The 18,623-nt window shown below is 38.9% G+C and overlaps 1 protein-coding gene across 2 annotated transcripts in view; it reads left to right on the forward strand.

Moving 5' to 3' along the window:
- LOC126764074 (craniofacial development protein 2-like) overlaps nucleotides 1-18,623 on the forward strand; it is a 182,138-nt gene that overhangs the window by 4,439 nt on the left and 159,076 nt on the right. The window lies entirely within an intron of this gene.

Here is an 18,623-nt window from a genome sequence, read left to right on the forward strand (position 1 = left end):
CGCCGTTAGTTCTGCTTTCACCAGGCTGGACAAGGAAGCACCGAAAATGGGTCTGGCAGTGAACGAGGGCAAGACGAAATATCTCCTGTCATCAAACAAACAGTCGTCGCATTCGCGACTTGGCACTCACGTCACTGTTGACAGTCATAACTTTGAAGTCGTAGATAATTTCGTCTATCTTGGAACCAGCGTAAACACCACCAACAATGTCATCCTAGAAATCCAACGCAGGATAACTCTTGCCAACAGGTGCTACTTTGGACTGAGTAGGCAATTGAGAAGCAAAGTCCTCTCTCGACAAACAAAAGCCAAACTCTATAAGTCACTCATAATTCCCGTCCTGCTGTATGGTGCAGAGTCTTGGACGATGTCAACAACGGATGAGTCGACGTTGCGAGTTTTCGAGAGAAAAGTTCTGCGAAAGATTTATGGTCCTTTGCGCGTTAGCCACGGCGAATATCGCATTCGATGGAACGATGAGCTGTACGAGATATACGACGACATCGACATAGTTCAGCGAATTAAAAGACAGCGGCTACGCTGGCTAGGTCATGTTGTCCGGATGGATGAAAACACTCCAGCTCTGAAAGTATTCGACGCAGTACCCGCCGGGGGAAGCAGAGGAAGAGGAAGACCACCACTCCGTTGGAAGGACCAAGTGGAGAAGGACCTGGCTTCGCTTGGAATATCCAATTGGCGCCACGTAGCGAAAAGAAGAAACGACTGGCGCGCTGTTGTTAACTCGGCTATAATCGCTTAAGCGGTTTCTACGCCAATTAAGAAGAAGAAGAAGTAGTTCCCTAAATTCTAAAATAGAATAAATAAAAAAAAAAACTAACAAAAGCAGAGATCGCTCTTATCGTCCCTACATAAGCGCCCTCATAAGGGGAGTTGGTGAGAGTCTGTTATAAAGCTTGAACATCCCACTTAAAAAATTATAATTCTAATGAAGCCGTTCGCAATTACCGGTCACTCTATCTCAAGATCCATCTATTGTCACAGCCCTAACTCCAGGGCTAAGGAGTACCCATTCTGGCTATATCTGAGCCAGGCGTGGAGTTACTATCCTTCATTAGCCGAGAATAAATTAAATGCAAACAATTGCCGTTCATACAGAAAGGGCAAATAATATTAAAATGCACATTCAAATACATGTGGTATGTTTCAAACCAAAATCCGTTCTCTACACACACGTATGAGTATATTACAACTCTATCAAGAAATACTTCTGCTCTCAGAACGTATTCCGCGCTTCAGCTACTCTACCAGCAGTTTGCCGAAATAAATGCAACAGCACATACACTCATCAAAAAGGATGAACAAGGAGAAAGCAGACACATTCGTTCGACACACTGCGCACATCAACATTCGTTTTTTCGACACCCGTCCCGCGCGCTACGGTTTGAACATCGACAGCAGCGATCTATATACATCTTCAACATTCGTCCACAAGAGATTCCATGCTATACTGCGCCGCGTCGACACCATCATTCGTTTCATATTCTTTCGTTTTCGACAACAATCCCGCGGGCTGCAGTTTTGTATTGTGATCCCCCGATCAAACAATTGGAACATTCAATTTTGAAAGCGCTTAACGCATCAATTCACTTTACATAAATAAAAATTAAACAAATTGAAAGACTTTCACAATAAACTGCATTGTTATTAAAACCTGGAGTGATACGGATGTTTTTATTATATCATCTACCTGTACTTGTTACTAGTTTAAACAATCTGATATCTTCGATGGATGCAACAAAAGGAACCTCTTCTTGGTTATTAAATTTTTTAATCCAGTTATCTCTAATGTATTATATTGTGCTCACGATATAGAGAACTATTCACCAATAATCGCAAAGCTGCCATAATCTTTACGGGACTCATAGTATCATTCATATAATCATAATTGTATTCCAATCGTGTTCTTAAATGAATTTTATCACATAAGCTTCATCAAAGGACCTCGGTGCAGATGTCACAATATTGTTAACAGAAATGGGTACATTAGCAAGAACACCAAAAACTCTGCCCTTGACACGGATTGTCATAAATGGCAATCTTCGCATTTTAACCTTTCTTCAATTGGCGTTAAGCTTTTCAAACCACGTGGTGTTTCAGGGAAATCTAGACTGTTTGCTAAACATTTTTTGGAATAGTTTTTTTGGTAATCGAATTCTTGCAAGTTGCTCAGAAATTGTAGCTTCCATCTTCAGAAGGAAATTTTTCCATTAAAAAGAAAGCTGATGTAGCATTCGGGTGACCCTTAGCAATAGATTCGAAATTTAACTTGCGTACTTGGCGGGAAATGCATAATCCGCAGCAGTAAATGTATATTTTAGTGGGTCCTATTTTTATATTTTGAAAATAAATGACGTTGAAATCAATTCAATTTTCGGTGTTGACAGTTTCCATAACAATACTTTTTCTCATTAATTTAATACTTTGAGAACGTCTTTCGTTTTCAGTTTGCCTATTTAGTATCTCTACGAAGATGAATCTGACATTATCGACGACGTCTCCGACTCAATATTTCTTCCCTCGCCAGCGTCCTGATAAGCTGTCGACGATGCGTTCCTTTTTTCATCTTATTTCTAAATTTCTCCTTGCATGCTCATTTTGTGTTTGATCAGGCATGAGCTCTAAATTCCTAAACTCAGGACTTCTTTCTCGAAGTTCTCTACGTTTCGCGTATCTCTCTTTTGCTCTTCAGAGCAAAGTTGACAATTTTCCTGCCTAGTTCTATAGAGGATGGAGCCATGTGTAGACCTTCACGCAAGTGAGGAAAATTCTCTGATCACCATTCACTTGGGAGTGGCCAGAAACGATTCTTTACATATGGCTCCAGCAGCTCACGACTTCCGGTCTTTGACTAAGTATTTTTTGGGTAGCTTAAGAACATCCGTTTGAAGGCGAAAAACGAAAAGGAACAAAAAGCCTCGGAGGAGAAACCCCCCTTTTGCACCTGAAATGCCCGGTTCCTTAATTAGGAAGGTGCCGCTGCCCAACTGGTTGATGCCCTCGTTGCAGTGAAGGCTGACATCACCGCAGTCCAAGAAATGCGATGGACGGGACAAAGACTGATACGAGAAGGTCCTTCTGGCATTTACTACATTGGCCATATAAAGGACTGCATGTTTGGTGAGGGATTCGTGGTGGGAGTAAGATTCCGTCGCCGAGTACTGTCATTTACCCCTGCGGATGAACGTCTAGCAATAATTCGCATCAAATGGAGGACGATGCCTTCTATGAGCGCTTGAAACGCACCTATGAGAACGCCCCCGTCACGATGACAAAACCCTGCTTGGCGACTTTAAAGCCAGAATGGGCAAAGAAGGTATCTTTAGCGCTACGATCGGTAAAATCATCCTCCACCATGAAACATCCTCAAATGTCCGCTACCCAAAATATGGTTATCTATAGTACTAGATACCAGCATAGCAAAATGTATCAAGCCTCCTGGCTGTCTCCGGATCTAAAAACCACCAACAAGATCGATCATGTTGTGATAGAGCGAAGACAGGTCTGCAGTGTTCTAAACGTGCGTACGCTCCGAGGGCCTAACATCGACTCTGACCACTATCTTTTTGCAGCCAAGATTCGCATCCACCTTTGTGCAGAAAAAAAAGCACGTCGCCAAACACAAGAAAGGTTCGACGTCGAAAAGCTGCAATCACAAAAGACAGCTGAACGATTTTCTACTCGGCTTGTACTCTTGCTCTCTGAGAGCACTCGTCAACAACTCGGTATAAGGGAACTGTGAGACGACATTCTAAGCTCCTTACGTACAGCTACAACCGAAATCAATGGTTTTCGGAGAATGCAAAAGAACTGCTGGTACGACGAGGAGTGCCGTGTCGCAGCGGAGAGAAAACAGACTGAATATGTCACAACGTTACGATCGACCACAATCAGAGAACGTATAATATAGAGAAGGTTCAGGGTGTGCCGATTGTCAAAATGTTCCTCTTTTTGGAGGGTTTGAGTTTTCTATTAGTGGATTTCACCACAAAAATATTATTAGCGGATTTCACCAATATTTAACATGAAGGGGTCGAAAATAGCAGAATTGAGCATTTTCATTGTTAAATGAGAAAAGTGATGCTAATTTCAATGTTTACAAATGTACGCTTACAGATTCGCGTGTGTACAATGCGCAAACGACTATGGATATCATTTATAGATATTCTCCATATACATATGTATTTGATAACAAACTTATCTATGTACATACATGCATACATATGTATTCGTAATTTGACCTATTGAATGATAAATTCCATTAAATCTGTTGGAATTTATGATAAAGTCATATTTCAATTATTACCTAAATAAATATAGATACATGTACATACATACATATGAGATTGAGCATTAGAGGTTTTGATAACATTTTGAAGACCAAGCCGACGCACATATTCGCATATGGTTGTAATTATATGTACATATAAACAGATTTTTAAAAACCATACCCGTAATGATAAAATTTTTTTTGATAAAATCCCGTTTTGATAAAATCTTAAAAGTCATATGCATATAATTATGTGTGCATGTAAACAGATTTTGAAAAACCGTACGCATAAAGTTCACATATTCACATACTTATGTATGTAATTTTGTGTTCATGTAAACAAATTTGAAACAATCATTCGCATAATGTTTGTACATTTGTCTACACACAACTTTCTATGTAAATATATACAACCATTGTTTCATACAAAAACTCCGTTGTCACGGACAACCAATGAGCTGTGCCGAAAAAAATAAACGAATGGCCGCCGTTTGTCACCGCTTCCCTTGCCGCTGTACAGCTCCACCAACAAACCAGCGTAAATATGTATGTTTGTGCGTGAGCTTGCATACATATACATATCGACGCAGCTGCGAAAAAATATTTCAGAATTACAAAATATTTTTCACATTCCTTGACAAATACAGTCAATCCCGGTTATGTGCCACAGTCAAAGATACCGAATTTTTTGGTTTGTTAAAAATAAAAATGTAATATGGTACATAAGCGACTGCGGATAGTTAAACGAGTCGTACTTAAACAATAATTTCTATGTATTTCAAAAAACAAACTGTGAGATGCAGCATGATATAATATAGGCTGTTAAGAGTGATGAGGGAGGGATTTGATTTTCATTTAAGCGGAGTACTACTTAACCGGGACTGACTGTACACAAAAATCAGAAGAATATTGAATATTTTCTTTGAAAAATTTCTAGACTTGAAATTCGACAAATAAACTACGTTGTCTATTTTATTCTAATATTTTTTAATACTTATATTTGCGGGGTTGTGACTTTTTCCATTTCCAACTTCAGAAATATATTCAATTTATGAATTTTAGCTTTTGAAATCGTCGCGAAAAGACGCTTGTAGGCAAGGCATGCTAGGGGAGATGAAATGGCGTCTGCTTTTATGAATGAATCGAATATGCTTTTTGAAAGTACGTTTGCGTTCATGAATGAAAATTTTGTTGTTGGGTAATTTACTATAAATTTTTACGACGGCAATTTGGCTGCCATATTGCCTTCTGATACTTTTTCAAACGATTGTTGTTTTTGTAGAACAATATTTGTAATTTTTGCGGGTGACATATCCACATGTGAACGCATGTGAGTATGTATGTTGTGTATGCATTGTTTGTGTGGGAATGCCATACGCACATATTTACATGTGTACTCGTATTGTAAGTATGTATAATGATTTTTGAGACTATTGTTTTTTTTCCAGAAGAATGTTTGTATTTTTTGATTTACATGCGTACGCATATATTATTTGTGTGAGAATGCCATACGCACATAGATACATACATATGTTTGTACGTAAATATAGAGAAGCGCGCGCTTTTTATATTTCTAATAAATGATAATATCTTGATTTGAAATTGATTTGTACTTGCATACATATCTGCAGGATAGATGTGTATGAAAGTTTTAAATGATAAGAGGTATGATTTCATATATTATTATGGTAATATATTATGTTTTTAGAATATTACGATAATATTTCATATATGTCTGTATATAGCATATATATATATGTACATGCATACGAAATTATATAATATTATCAATGATAAGGAATGTTTAAAAAGTGGCTCATTTGCCCATTAACTACAAATATTACCATGAAAATAGCATGATTTAATAATAATGTTATCAATTTTGCATGAATTCGCAAAAATTCGCAAAATTATATTCATATCAATTGATATGATAGCATGTAAACGTATAAAAATATAAGCCAAAAGGCCAACATGAGTCTGTAAAAGCAATGTATATTTCTGAGCATAATTTTCATTCAATGCTCAGCTCTGTTCACTCATTTCTGTTAAAATTTCTCCTGCCGAGCCAAAAGTGGTGAAATCCACTAATAGAAAATTCATGGCTCTTGACAGTTCACACGCTTGTCCGTAGTTGAACCTTCTCTATATTATACGTTCTCTGCCACAATACGTGCGGAATGGAATAGATACCGAGAGTTGAAGAGGGAAGCGAAACGCATTTGCAGACAGAAAAGAGAGAGGCCGAAATGCGTGAGTATGAAGAGCTTGACAAGTTGTCCGACAGGGGTAATGCTCGAAAATTCTACGAAAAAATGTGGCTGCTAACAGAAGGTTTCAAGACCGGAGAATACTCTTGTTTAACCACCTAAGGTGATTTGGTGACCGATGCCCAGAGCATACGAAATTTATCGAGAGAGAACACTTATCCAGCCTGCTGAATGGCAGTGAAAGTACAACGCCAAGAGAAGGCGAACCCGATTCCCCAATCGATGACGATGGAGCAGACGTTCTATTGTCCGACCATGAAGAAGTTCGAATAGCAATTACCTGCTTGAAGAACAACATAACGGTGGGGGCCCATGGATTGCCGGCCGAGCTATTCAAACACGGCGGCGAAGAACTGATAAAGAGCATGCATCAGCTCCTTTGTAAAATATGGTCGGACGAAAGCATGCCCAACGATTAGAATTTAAGTGTGCTCTGCCCAATCCATAAAAAAAGAGACCAAATATTCTGCGCCAACTACCATGTTATAAGCCTCCTCAATATCGCGTATAAGGTTCTATCGAACGTATTGTGTGACATATTAAAATCACCTATCAACAAACTGATTGGACCTTATCAGTGTGGCTTTAGACCTAGCAAATCAACAACCGACCAGATATTCACCATGCGCCAAGTTTTGGAAAAGACTCGTGAAAATTGAATCGACACACACCACCTCTTCGTCGATTTCAAAGCTGCATTCGATGGACCATGCGATTTGTATGTCTGACAATAAATGCACGAAACGCTATAGACGTGCTTTTCTTTTGGAAACGCCAACTGGAAATAACGGTTATCAACTCTATCGGTGTCGCTCACCAGACGACAATGGCAGAACATTCAGCATACAATTTAGAGGAGTGAATATCGAAGTTGACAACACATGGATCGTAGCATACTCGCTTTTATTGTCTAATTCAAAACTCATATCAATGCTGAGTATTGCAGTTTGGTTGAATCGATCAAATACGTTTGTAAGTACGTCACCAAAGGAAGCAACGTGGCGGTTATTGGTCTTGAACGACACGGTCGATACGTGAACTGCAATAAAGCTCTTTGTAGAACATTTACTTTTGCAATTCATGAACGTTTTGTATTTCAACCCAGAGAACACAGTGCAGCCAACTTTCGTCATTTACCGGTTTGTGAGAACATTGCTCAATTTCGAAATGCCGTGATATTATACATAGAATCCATCAACGAAGTAATGGTTACCCAGAAACCCAGTAAATAGACATCCAGATGTGTTCTGAACTAGTGCATTAGGACGAATTTATACAATCCACCCGAAAAACGACGACTGCTTCCACTTTCGGTTGTTATTGATTAGCGTACGGGGTTTAACTTCATTTGAGTAATTGCGTACTGTGAATGTTATGTATATAGTATAGTTATAGGTGTATATATAGTTATAGGTGTATGCAACTTTTTGAGAAGCATGCTGGCAATTACAAATGCTGGAACATGATAATCACTGGAATCAAACGATGGACGATGTGATGCCTCTGAAGTTCGCACACTTTTTGCGATAACTATTTCGACATATCATCCTTTAAATCCGCGTCAATTATGAGATACGAACGAAAATGACATTGGCGAAGACATTGTATACTATCGTATACAAGGGACGGATTACTTGATTCTACGAATTCCCTTGAGAACCAACGATTTGCCATTTCAGCCTAAACGTATTCAGTTTCCAGCACATTTGCGATAACAATCAATACGACACAAGGATAGTCGCTAGAAGTGTGTGGCATAAATCTGAAAATATCATGTTTTTCACACGGCCAGCTATACATGGCGTGTCCACAAGTTGGAAACCCATCTTCTACATTTAGGCGTCGGAACAGAAACCAATGTTGTTTATCAAGCTGCGTATTATTGAAAAAACTTAGGAAAGTCGCAAATAAATTATTATCAAAACAATATAAATTCAACTTTCTTTTCATTTCAAAACAAATAATTTCACGGAGGACAACGCCTGTGGGGTAAGCTGTAAGCTGGTATTCAAATGATTGTCTTAATGCATTGAAACTCCTAAATTATTACCTCGGAAAACTCTTCGGTAAATTGCTTTTGTTTAACGTTTAAACGGACAGTCACAGTTTTTTTTTTTTTTTGCAATATCTTTTTATTTATTGAATCTGCTTTTGGTTTTAAAAGCCTAACAATAAGTTATAAAATCTTAAATCTATTTAAAAACTAGACACGCTCAAGCAAGTGATTGAGCTGTTTTGGTGATACATTGCTCCTCAGTACGCGGGCATATCTCTTCTTTTAAGGCGTGTTTGATTGCAGGAATGTACCAAAGCATTAGCCAAAGGGTTTGTATTATGTCTATATTAGTTGCACAGGTCGTACCCCACAGTTGAATGCCATACATCCAAATCGGCTTTTATATAAAAGCACTTTGTTGTCTAGGCTAAGTTTGGAGTTTTTATTTAATTGCCAATTTAAATTTGCAGCTCTTATCTTCATGCAAGCTATTTTACTAGATATATGTTTTCTCCACGTAAGTCTTCTATCTAGGTGAATACCAAGATAAGTTACTTCATTCGCTTGGGGTACTAGAATATTATTCATTTTTACTGCCGGACACATATTTGGTCTAAGCGAAAATGTAACATGCTTACACTTTTGTTCATTCACATTTATACGCCAGTTGGCTAGCCATTCTTCGACAAACCTTAAGTGCTTGGCTAATATTCTTGATGCTATTATGTGGCATTTGTTACGGCTCACTATAGCTGTGTCGTCCGCAAAAGTTGAAGTTAATACATTGTTAGCTGTTGGAAGATCTGCTGTATATATGATGATGTATAGTGTTGGACCTAAAACACTGCCCTGGGGTACACCAGCCCTTATCTGTCTTTCATCAGATATGAAATCTCCCACTTTTACCATAAATTTTCTATTTTTTAAATAAGATTCCAATATTTTATACAATTCTGAAGGTACAATATTTTTAATCTTATATAAAAGGCCCTCATGCCATACCTTATCAAACGCTTGAGCCACGTCTAGAAATATAGCTGAACAGTACTCTCTGTGCTCAAATGCTTTTCATATTTCGTTACTGATTCTATTTACTTGCTCTATCGTGTTATGTTTTTCACGAAACCCGAATTGGTGCGTTGGTATTATATTATTTTCGTGGAGGAAAGGAGACATCTTTGTTAGTAATACTTTTTCAATTACTTTTGAAAGATAGGGTAGAAGACTGATTGATCTGTATGAAGACAGCTGTGTTAAGTCTTTCCCAGGTTTATCTATCAAGATAATCTGCGACTTTTTCCATGAAATTGGATAGTATCCGAAACTAAGAATTGCATTGAAGATTAAAGACAGCACCTCTACAGCAATAATTGGTAACTCAAATAGCATTTTTGAGGAAATTTTATCATGTCCCGGCGCCTTTTTTGGATTAAGTTCTTTGATTAAAAATAATTTCAGAAGGAGAAGTCTTAGAGAGACTGATTGACTCTTTCTGTGTTATGAAGATTGGCAAATTGAGTTGAAATACTTTTTCTTGGTGATTTGCAAAACAATTAGCCTTTTCCTCGTCACTTCGAGCCCAATTTCCACCCAAGTCTCGTATTGGCATGTTGGAGCTTTGATAGCAACACTTTTTCAAATATTTTAGAAAGACAGGGTAGAAGACTGATTGGTCTGTATGAAGACGGCTGTGTTAAGTCCTTTCCCAGGTTTGTCTATCAAGATAATCTGCGAATTTTTCCATGAATTAGGATAGTGTCCGAGATAAAGAATTGCATTGAAGAGCAAAGAGAGCACTTCTACGGCAATATTTTGTAACTCAATTAGCATTTTTGGGGTAATATTATCATATCCTGGTGACTTTTTAGGGTTAAGTTCCTTTATTGTTCTAGTAACTTCAGAAGTAGAAGTCCTAATAGACACATGCGACTCGTTTGCGGTATTAGGCAAGATTGGCAACTCAAAGTTGTTTTTTGGGCAATTGGGTTGAAATACCTTTTCTAGGAGATTTGCAAATCAATTTGCCTTATCCTCATCACTACGCGCCCAATTACCATTCAACTGTCTTAGAGGCATGTTGGAATCTACTGGTGGCTTGAAAGACTTTTTGGCTTTCCAAAGGGAGTTTTGCTTGCTAGAATTCGGACACAATTTCTTTATATAATTTTCGGTGTTGTGTTCTTCTTCGCGTTTAAGCGCTTTTTTAACTTACATACAACAGATTTCAGTTGAAGCAGAGTTGAAGGGGAGCGATTTAACTGCCATTCTCGCCTAGTTCTTCTTCTCTCATTTACAAGCTTCTCTATGTCATTATTGGTGATCTTTCTAAAACCAACTGGTTTATTGTTTCTTTTTGGTGTTGCCAATACAGCTACATTAGTTATTAGGTCATTAATTTCTCTTATATTTTCATCAATGTCTCTTTCTGTATTTATTTTGCAATCAATATTGATATGGCTGCTGATATACTTTCTATACTTCAACCAGTTAGTTGTATATGATGTTAGAGAAACTTTTGGCTCAAATATTATGGGCTGTTCGCATAGCTTTATTAGGACAGGAGAATGATCAGATGATAAATAAGTCTGTACATGTATCAGCTGTCATAAGCGATCTATCTATATTTTTGACTACAGCAAAATCTATTAAGTCTGGCATTTTTCTTCTATCACTGGGCCAGTATGTCGGCTTACCAGGAGATATTATATCCAGCTTATTATGCTTATTCATAATAGTGTAGTACAACTGTCGTCCTTTCGGATTAATAAGACGTGAGCCCCAGTACGTGTGTTTTGCGTTGTAATCTCCACCTGCAAGAAATCTTTGACCTAGTGTTCCAAAAAAGTCTTTAAACTCGATTTCTGTAATTTTAAAACGAGGTGGACAGTATATAGCCGTAAGGTTTAAGTCACAACCCCGATTTTTGAGTGATATTGTTGTAGCTTGTAACTGTGGTGTAGCATGAAATTTTAGGGCATAGTGGTTTAAACGATTTCTAATCAACACTGCCGTGACACCATGCGCTTTTCCATCTGGATGATTTGTGACATAGAGTCTAAATCCCGGTATATTGAAATTATTTTTATTTGTTAAATGAGTTTCTGATATAAGCATTACATCTATATTTTTTTCAGACAGAAATCTAATAATCTCTAATTTATGTTGGTTAACACCGTTAGCATTCCATATACATATGTTTAGTAAGCTCATTTTTTACTTAATAAATTTTGCAGCATTTGATTTTGTGATTTTATTAAATCCTGGATCATGTTTTGCATGTTAGACATAAATTGTGTCATACACTGTGTAAGATTTATAATCATAGTCTCAATACCTCCGTTTGGAGGATTTTGCGGCAGTTGCATTTGCACAGTGTTGCTTTTCACCACATTAGCATAGCTTCCTTGCATTTTATTATTGATAGAAGTAATAGGATTTGAACTTTTCTCTGGGGTTAATATAATTTCATTACGGGGTGTTTATAACATTTGGTTACGACGTGCTTGAATGCCCTGTGACAACTTCGATTTCAAATCTTTATATACAGGACAACCCCTGTAGTTAGCAGTGTGATTTCCTCCACAATTGCTACATTTTTAGACTCTCGCAACAATGTTGCTAAGGAGAGTATTATAGTTTTGTTCACATAACGGTTGTTTGTAAGTCCTAAAACTAAAAGAGTCAGATATAGGGTTATATATACCAAAGTGATCAGGGTGACGAGTAGAGTCGAAATCCGGATGTCTGTCTGTCCGTCCGTTAAGTTTGAAGATGGGCAAAATCGGCACACTGCCACGCCCACAAAATGGCGAAAACCGAAATCTTATAAAGTGTCATAACTAAGCCATAAATAAAGATATTAAAGTGAAAGTTGGCACAAAAGATCGCATTAGGGAGGGGCATATTTGGACGCAATTTTTTTTTAAAAGTGGGCGTGGGCCCACCCCCTACTAAGTTTTTTGTACATATCTCGGAAACTACTATAGCTATATTAACCAAACTCTACACAGTCGTTTTCTTCAGGCATTTCCATATACAGTTCAAAAATGGAAGAAATCGGATAATAACCACGCCCACCTCCCATACAAAGGTTATGTTGAAAATCACTAAAAGTGCGTTAACCGACTAACAAAAAACGTCAGAAACACTAAATTTTACGGAAGAAGTGGCAGAAGCTGCACCCAGGCTTTTTTTAAAAATTGAAAATGGGCGTGGCCTCGCCCACTTATGAACTAAAAACCATATCTCAGGAACTACTAGACCGACTTCAATGAAATTCGGTATATAATATTTTCTTAACACCCTGATGACATGTACGAAATATGGGTGAAATTGGTTCACAACCACGCCTTCTTCCAATATAACGCTATTTAGAATTCCATCGGATGCCTTTTCTGTATAATACGAGTATATACATTAGGAACCAATGATGATAGCGGAATAAAACTTTACAAAAATACGGTATTTGAAAAATATGTAAATGACGTATAATGAAATCTCGATTATCACTTTATTATGCGAGAGTATAAAATGTTCGGTGACACCCGAACTTAGCCCTTCCTTACTTGTTTATTTCATTCTTCTTTCTTATCGCACTACGAAGAGCTTTCGAACGATTTTTTTTTTCTTATTTTTAAAAAATTCCGAACCACAAAAAAACAGGGAAAATACGAAACTTTTTTTCAAACCTCCACCATTTCATAAAATTTTTTTTTTTTTCAAAATCGTTTAGTAGTGTGATAACTACACTTTTACTCCTCACGGATTTCGCATAAATTTTCACTTTAGGTCACGGAAAGGATTTATATATTGCACACCAGCACAAGCCATTGTTTCATCAGTCTCTACTTCGCAGACCTGCAGTTTTTTTTTAATTTTTTTTTTCTTATATTATTTTTGTTTTGTATTCTTAGAATATCAATAAAAATCATGTAAAAAAAAGGATATTCAAAATAGTTTTTGATATTTTTATCGCGTCAAAAAAATACCAAAAAATCGGGCTTCTAAACCAGAGTATCCCCTTAGGGGTACATTTTGAAGTAGGATGTAAATCACCACACAAACACAGCGTAAAGTGTAATATGACTTAGTATGCCCATATTCTTGGCAGTTAGTACATTGTACCTGACCGTTTCTTTTATGTGGTTCTTCAACAGTCACTCTATGACGCAGTAAATATTTCAGATTATATGTATATAGGATGGGTCTCATTTTTTTTAAGTTGATTCCAATTCAGTAACACTTCAATTTTAAACATTGGCTGTGGTACTTTGTTTCTATTAAATATATTTACAACGGTTTTAATACCAAACCCGCATTCTTCCAATGTTCCTTTGACTTCTACGGCGGATTCTATACCCTTAATTACAACAACTAGGCCCTAAGAGCTCTTCAGTTGATCTCTTCTTCTTAATTGGCGTAGAAACCGCTTAAGCGATTATAGCCGAGTTAACAACAGCGCGCCAGTCGTTTCTTCTTTTCGCTGCGTGGCGCCAGGTCCTTCTCCACTTGGTCCTTCCAACGGGTGGAGGTCTTCCTCTTCCTCAGCTTCCCCCGGCGAGTACTGCGTCGAATACTTTCAGAGCTGGAGTGTTTTCGTCCATCCGGACAACATGACCTAGCCAGCGTAGCCGCTGTCTTTTAATTCGCTGAACTATGTCGATGTCGTCGTATATCTCGTACAGCTCGAATGCGGTATTCGCCGTGGCTAACGCGCAAAGGACCATAAATCTTTCGCAGAACTTTTCTCTCGAAAACTCGTAACGTCGGCTCATCCGTTGTTGACATCGTCCAAGACTCTGCACCATACAGCAGGACGGGAATTATGAGTGACTTATAGAGTTTGGTTTTTGTTTGTCGAGGGAGGTCTTTGCTTCTCAATTGCCTACTCAGTCCGAAGTAGCACCTGTTGGCAAGAGTTATCCTGCGTTGGATTTCTAGGCTGACATAGTTGGTGGTGTTTACGCTGGTTCCAAGATAGACGAAATTATCTACGACTTCAAAGTTATGACTGTCAACAGTGACGTGAGAGCCAAGTCGCGAATGCGACGACTGTTTGTTTGATGACAGCAGATATTTCGTCTTGCCCTCGTTCACTGCCAGACCCATTTTCTGTGCTTCCTTGTCCAGCCTGGAGAAAGCAGAACTAACGGCGCGGGTGTTGAGGCCGATGATATCAATATCATCGGCATACGCCAACAGCTGTACACTCTTATAGAAGATGGTACCTTCTCTATTTAGTTCTGCGGCTCGAACTATTTTCTCCAAAAGCAGGTTGAAAAAGTCGCACGATAGGGAATCGCCTTGTCTGAAACCTCGTTTGGTATCGAACGGCTCGGAGAGGTCCTTCCCGATCCTGACGGAGCTTTTGGTGTTACTCAACGTCAGTTTACACAGCCGTATTAGTTTTGCGGGGATACCAAATTCAGACATCGCGGCATAAAGGCAGCTCCTTTTCGTGCTGTCGAAAGCAGCTTTGAAATCGACGAAGAGGTGGTGTGTGTCGATTCTCCTTTCACGGGTCTTTTTCAAGATTTGGCGCATGGTGAACATCTGGTCGGTTGTTGATTTGCCAGGTCTAAAGCCACACTGATAAGGTCCAATCAGTTTGTTGACGGTGGGCTTTAATCTTTCACACAATACGCTCGATAGAACCTTATATGCGATGTTGAGGAGGCTAATCCCACGGTAGTTGGCGCAGATTGTGGGGTCTCCTTTTTTATGGATTGGGCATAGCACACTTAAATTCCAATCGTTGGGCATGCTTTCGTCCGACCATATTTTACAAAGAAGCTGATGCATGCTCCTTATCAGTTCTTCGCCGCCGTGTTTGAATAGCTCGGCCGGCAATCCGTCGGCCCCTGCCGCTTTGTTGTTCTTCAGGCGGGCAATTGCTATTCGAACTTCTTCATGGTCGGGTAATGGAACGTCTGCTCCATCGTCATCGATTGGGGAATCGGGTTCTCCTTCTCCTGGTGTTGTGCGTTCACTGCCATTCAGCAGGCTGGAGAAGTGTTCCTCCATAATTTAAGTATGCTCTGGGCATCAGTGACTAGATCACCTTTGGGGGTTCTACAGGAATACGCTCCGGTCTTGAAACCTTCCGTAAGCCGCCGCATTTTTTCGTAGAATTTTCGAGCATTACCCCTGTCGGCCAGCTTATCAAGCTCGTCGTACTCACGCATTTCAGCCTCTTTCTTCTTCTGTCTACAAATGCGTCTCGCTTCCTTCTTCAAAACTCGGTATCTATCCCATCCCGCACGTGTAGTGGTCGATCGTAACGTTGCGAGGTAGGCAGCCTGTTTTCTCTCCGCTGCGACACGGCACTCCTCGTCGTACCAGCTGTTCTTTTGCATACCGCACTTTCCGAAAACCAATGGTTTCGGTTGCAGGAGTAAGGAGTTTGAAATAGCGTCCCACAGTCTTTATGTTGTTGACGGTCCATCACAGTTCCCTTATACCGAGTTGTTGTAGGCTTGATGAATCTTCTTATGCTGGAATCTAGTACTACAGATAACCAAATTTCCGGCCCCGGCGAAGTCAATCAGCCTCAACCCATTTGGAGATGTTTCGTCGTGGAGGCTGAATTTACCGACCGTAGTGCCAAAGATACCTTCTTTGCCCACCCTGGCGTTAAAGTCGCCAAGCACGATTTTGACATCGTGGCGGGGGCAGCTCTCGCTTAAGCGCGCTCCAAGCGCTCATAGAAGGCATCTTTGGTCACATCGTCCTTCTCTTCCGTCGGGGCGTGGGCGCAAATCAGCGATATGTTGAAGAACCTCGCTTTGATGCGGATTGTGGCTAGACGTTCATTCACCGCAGTGAATGATAGTACTCGGCGACGGAGTCTCTCTCCCACCACGAATCCTACACCAAACTTGCGCTCCTTTATATGGCCACTGTAGTAAATGTCACAAGGACCTACTCGTCTCTGTCCTTGTCCCGTCCATCGCATTTCTTGGACGGCGGTGATGTCAGCCTTTGTCTTTACGAGGACATCAACCAGCTGGGCAGCGGCACCTTCCCAATTAAGGGACCGGACATTCCAGGTGCAGGCCCTCAATTCGTAGTCCTTATTTCGTTTGCCATGGTCGTCATCAAAAGGGGGGTCTCTCATCCGAGGCTGGTTGTAGCTCTTCACTGGGGGTGTTTTTTACGTGGCGGGTCCCAAACCCAGCGCACAACCCTTGTAGGAATGTTTCGCCTTCTCCTTTAGCTCGCCTTCGAACGGATGTTCTTAGGCTACCCAGAGGATACTTGGTCAAAGACCGGAAGTAGTGAGCTGCTTGAGCCATGTGTAAAACTCCACTCCCAAGTGAATGGCGATCAGAGAACTTTCCTCACTTGCGTGAACTTCTACACATGACTCCATCCTCTTCAGTTGATGCGAATAATAATTCTTGTTTTTATTTGACAAAATTTAACGATTTCCACAAAACTTTTTTCAGTGTAGGACAGAATTTTTGTTTCGCCTATATTTCCTTTTTTCAAAGGCACTATATGAAAATTGTTAGTACCTACAATTTCACTTAATTTCGCAACAAGAGTATTACTGCTATGTGCGCGCAAATGTGTTGGAGGTGGTTTGGCATTAACGACTGTGGTGCTACCCTTCGCATCGTCGTCTTAGTATGGCAAATCCGTTGCCATTTAAAACTTCCGTTTTATTTTTGTTTGGTGTGCCGCCTTGAAACTTTTTAGGATTGACCGCTGACTTTGAAGGACTTAATTTCCTTTTTATATTAACGTAACGGTCAACGCCAGTTTGTACAGACGGACCTTTTTTATTGGTACATTCTCACCTTGCGTTGTGATTTTCTTCGTTGCCTGAGCGCTTGCTAGCACTTGCAGACTGGTTGCCAGAGATAAAGAGATCCCCAACTCCTCTCTCACTGGAAGAGGCGATGACTCATCATCGCCGTAACACTTTTTATTGCTAGTAGTAGATGTTGTTGTTGGGTCGACAAAGCTGAAGTTGGCATTTATGGAGGCTGCGAAGCACACATTATTGTTTGTTTGATTTTTTGTTTTCACTTATTGATTCGAGCACTATTTGCTTATGTTTATTATTATTAATTTGTGTGCACTGTTCTCTATGTTTGTTTACAATTTAATTAATTGTTTTTTCTTTTACTTTTTGCTTGATTATTATTATTTATTTTTTTTGTAAAGATTGAATGCACGGAGCGAATTAAATAAACACCGTACACTTCGAACACGACGACTTAATAAAAACAACGGTCAAAATTTTATTTCAACATACAAGTATGTATTAGATTAAATTTTAAATAGAAATGTGTACAACAAAAATTGCGCATTTAAATCCAAAGTTACTATTATTTTATTACAAAGCACATATTGAAATTAGCGATTAATTCAACAGTTTTCATTTCGCTGACATTATGTTTAAATTACATTGTTTCTGGCCTTAAAATAACAAAAATGTGTGTGTGTTAAAAGGTGCCGCTGTTTTATTTTAGTTTTACTTGACGCGTACTCAGTGAAAATCTTAACACAATTAATTTTGAAATATTTGCAACTAATGGATTTAAGAGGTATTCTAGTCTAAAAATTAAAACATAATAGGTATTTTCATAATACAATGATCTCATTATAAAAAAATATCTCCCTAAAAGAGTTTTTAAAATTCAAATTATGTTTAAAGTTGTATTCGTTTTAGTGTCGTAATAACTCGAATGGCTTAGTCTTAACTTAGCAATAAAGCAAAATTCTTGGCAGTCAAATTACGTATTATTTTTTAAAACAAATCGGCTTCATCGGAACGAGTTGAGCAAGAACGCGTTTCTAATCGCGAGAGATGTTGAGCTCATATTTTCATCAGTAAGAATTCATGAGGTGTACCGACTTAAGCAGCTGCTGTAAACTAACTGGCTGACAAATTGATTGTTCATATCTCACATTTGGCACAGCAATTAAGGACAGTCCAACTTAGGACAATTAATTTTTTTGAAATGTCGTTTATCCGGGGGAATTCCTTGAATGATAAATTCCGGATATTGTCTATTCCCTCAGTGTGTCAATTTTTATCTTTTAAAAAACCAAATTTTTA

This window comes from Bactrocera neohumeralis, unplaced genomic scaffold (assembly GCF_024586455.1).
Source record: "Bactrocera neohumeralis isolate Rockhampton unplaced genomic scaffold, APGP_CSIRO_Bneo_wtdbg2-racon-allhic-juicebox.fasta_v2 cluster09, whole genome shotgun sequence".
Lineage (NCBI taxonomy): Eukaryota > Metazoa > Arthropoda > Insecta > Diptera > Tephritidae > Bactrocera > Bactrocera neohumeralis.